At 39.7% G+C, this 4,012-nt stretch overlaps 1 non-coding gene across 1 annotated transcript; it reads left to right on the top strand.

Annotated features, from left to right (window-relative positions):
* Window positions 1-2,179: 2,179 nt before the first annotated feature.
* On the top strand, window positions 2,180-2,252 carry TRNAR-ACG (transfer RNA arginine (anticodon ACG)). The gene has a single exon. It is a non-coding gene; the product is annotated as a tRNA-Arg (tRNA).
* Window positions 2,253-4,012: the final 1,760 nt, after the last annotated feature.

Here is a 4,012-nt window from a genome sequence, read left to right as displayed (position 1 = left end):
CTAACCTTGACAATCAGGCACTTGTCGTTGGACCATGTGATATGTTATCTGTGTGCGCATGTGCCCTAACCAAATTTCTTTTGGCGTCACAACCCCGAAATCGCTTGTATAGGCCATTCCATTCCATGGTTCTGATCAGCCGCCACCCAACTCTCACAGCTTTGAAACACGATCTACCGTACACACGAAAGCATCAATGCAGAATGCTGTAAAAGTTACATTAAAAAAACATGTCCACCGTTGGTGGCTTCATATCGTCTCACTGCCGCTCATGTCCAAAGCCTGTGAACTGGCATGAGCAGCTCACTCATCTCTATCTGATAAAACCAGGGGGAACAATTCTAATACCTTATCAAGAATAGTTCTTACACACAAGCAAAACATTGTTTATTAAAAGCAGTCACTATGTGAACTCTTTAGGTTCTCGGATTCACAACAAGGTGAATTTATGTTTGTTTAATGAGAGAATGTATACAAGCTGCATTCCTCAAATCCCTAACACTATCATCTATACAGTAGCTGCAAAGCAAGAAACAGGCTTCAAAAACAGGAAACACAAGTTCCTTATAAATATTTTGCTTTGCACATGAGTCCCATAATTAAATAGCTTGAGAAAAACACATTGTTATTTTAAACATGTTTTTATGTTAATCATATTATTTATTTATTTTTTTAAGTGTCAACTCATGCAAATCTGGCATCAGGATTGAGGGTAGTGGGACTGAAATGTTATATTTGTTTATGATTTTTTTTACATTTAATTTCCTTCTGAATGAGGTAACACAGCACCTACTGCACAATATTTGGGCAACAATACACATGTAAAGTGCACTAGTCAAACAGGTGACTTACAAATTAAATGGGGAAATATTAGGTGAATCCTTGATGCAACGTATGGGTATGGGGGAGATGGGTGCTCCAACGTCAGGGAAAGCTTATTAGTCCATAAATCTTGACAGAACTCTTATACACAACTATATAACGGAGTGGGTATACTACAAATGACCTGTGAGTCACCAATAAATACCAGAATCACTTCTCCTGGAGGGGACATTAAGAATGCATATATCACCTCAGAGTCACCTCGTTGGAGGAATAAAGGTACAAGTACTCATCCATAATGATCATAATAACGCAATTAGAGTGCAGACTTTGTAATCTTTACCACTCCTATAGTCAGAGAGTCCAATATGGACCCTGTTCCCCTTCTAGGGTGATGTTTTTTGTTCTATTGTACTGAATCAATAGGATTTTATTTTTCATCACCTGACTCCCGAGCAGTGCGCTGTTTTCTCTTGTTCTTCTTCTTTGAATCCTTGATGCAGAATGATTTAGGAGTGCTTGTAGACTTAGCAATAGTGTCCAATGTTGTGTAGTAGCTGCAAGGGCAAACAATGTCTTATCTTGCATTAAACAGAGAGGGAAGGAAAGTAAACATAATTATGCCCCTTTATAAAGCATTAGTAAGACCACACATTGAATATGGAGTACAATTTTGGGCACCACTCCATAAAAAAGACATTAAGGAACTAGAAAAAGTGCAGAGAAGAGCCACCAAATTAATAAAGGGGATGAAAAATCTGATTCATGAAGACAGGCTAGCCAAATTGGATTTGTTTACATTAGAAAAGAGGCGTCTAAGAAGGGATATGATAACTATATACAAATATATTTTGGGACAATACAAGGCGCTTTCAAAAGAACTATTCATCCCAAGGGCAGAACAAAGGACACAGGGTCATAATTTAAGGTTGGAGGAAAGGAGATTTCACCAGCAACAAAGGAAAGGGTTCTTTACAGTAAGTGCAGATACAATGTGGAATTCATTACCCATGGAGACTGTGATGGCAGATACAAAAGATTTGTTAAAAAAAAAGTTTGGACATCTTTTTAGAAAGGAAAGGTATACAGGGATATACCCCAAATAAGTAAACTTGGGAAACATGTTCACCCAGGGAATAATCTGATTGACAATATTTGGAGCCAGGGAGGAATTTATTTTTCCCCGTATGAGATATCATTGGATAATGTTTCACTGGGGTTTATTGTTTGCCCTCCTCTGGATCAACATTCAGTAAGTACGGACATAGGTTAAAGTATCTGTTGTCTAAATTTAGCATAGGTTGAACTTGATGGACATGTCTTTTTTCTACCTCATCTACTCTGTTACTATAGAGCAGGGCCAGTGGCGCAATGGATAACGCGTCTGACTACGGATCAGAAGATTGTAGGTTCGACTCCTACCTGGCTTGTGTTTCTACATTTTTAATAGGTTGAACTTGATGGACCTATGTCTTTTTTCAACCTCATCTACTATGTAACTATATCATAACAAAAGAATGTCGAGAGTTGATGACAATAGTTGGAACTAAGACCGGGATTCATTCAGCTTGATCAAAGGTATCTCAATCCTGCGGTAACTGCTATTCAAGGGAATTTCCTTCTATTTATCAATACACAGGAAAACTTGCACTGCACCAAGTTGTGCTCCAATGTGCATTATTTCTACCAGGTTTGTTGTAGACCTTGATATGTTGACAAAAAGAGGCCCAAGACAAAAATTTCCTTTTTTTGTGTGACATTTTTAACTTACCTTATATTTTCCAGAACGGGAAATTGTCACAGATTATATTCAATGAACATTAACTTTAAAAAATAAATCAAAAATAAACCATGAACCAAACAACTGGTCCGTTTGCAGCCTAACCATCCCAAAGCAGCACTTGCACTCTCTTCATACTGCTACATGCTGCCTTAGCACTGTGGTGATCACCTGGCCACAAAGCTGCTAAATAGCCCATATCTGCTACAGAGTCCATCACCTTGGCTCAGCCCTACCTTGGTCCATTACCACATTATAACAATGGGCAATTTGACCACACCCCATATGGTGCCTGTGGCAGCCAAGAACATCGACTTAACCCCTTAACATCTATATTTTCTCCTCCCCTCTTCTCTCTTAATAATTTAAGAGCAAGCATTTTCCCTGGTATTTGGGGCCTTAAAAAAAAAATTATGTTTTGGTTTTGCTGAAACTTTTTTTTGTAATTGTAGTAGGGGAAAAAATGTACACTTCCAACTTTTCGCTTTTCGCAAAAGTTTTCGTTTTTTTAGCCAAATCAGACTCAGTGGAGAATTTTGACATACTGTACGCGTGCCAGGATTAACTAAGGGCTTATGCCGGGTATTGCACTGTGATCACTTGTTAACTGCCATTGACTTAAATGGCAGTTAATTTGGGATCTCAGTGTGATACATCGCATCGGCACATACTGAATCGCCCTAACAAAGGGGAAACAAATTATGTATTTACATGCAGAATTCTATATGTCACGGGAGACCAGCACTTTTAACGCCGAAACTTTCCTGGTTCACTATCACTAAGAACAGGACAAAGTAATTTAACAACCAGAGTATATTCTGGGTAAACCAGCAAATACACAGTTATGACATACACTCACCAATTGGAGACCTGGGAAGACTCTAGCCTCGACTAGGTGCAGGGACTTGCTTCAAATAGGTTTATCCTGTCCGCTTCTCTACTTCAGGATATCAGAGTGCTAAACACACAGTAGCCACTCTGACATGTATCTCCAACTGGTCACAGTCAAGATCCATACTGCTTCCCAGAATGTCTCCCAGATAGTCTAGTGCTCTGATTAGCAGCACTCCTTTTTGAGCCTGTGTGGCTATCCTTTACATGGGACAGGGGCTGCTGTCCAACCAGAGCATAGATTGAGTTGGTGCCACAAAATCCAGAGAAGGGGCGTGCTAAGGCACTCCAGGCTTCCTACTGGGTAGTAGCCACAGAGTCTGAAAGGAACAGAGAGCCCCTCCCCAGGCCTAAATGTCCAATCTCCCCCACTCACCAAATGTCTTTAACACTTCCACATTCCCAGCCTTTGTCTCAATCCACAATTCTATGCAAGTACGTCGGCTGATTAAATCACAGAGTCCCTTCCATAGAAATGTGCACATGCAAATCCCATTACAAGTCTTCTAGCTTAGAAAT

Source organism: Ascaphus truei, chromosome 21 (assembly GCF_040206685.1).
Source record: "Ascaphus truei isolate aAscTru1 chromosome 21, aAscTru1.hap1, whole genome shotgun sequence".
In the NCBI taxonomy this organism is placed as follows: Eukaryota; Metazoa; Chordata; class Amphibia; order Anura; family Ascaphidae; genus Ascaphus; species Ascaphus truei.
The sequence above is the reverse complement of the archived record's forward strand: the minus strand, read 5'-3'. Positions and strand labels throughout refer to the sequence as shown.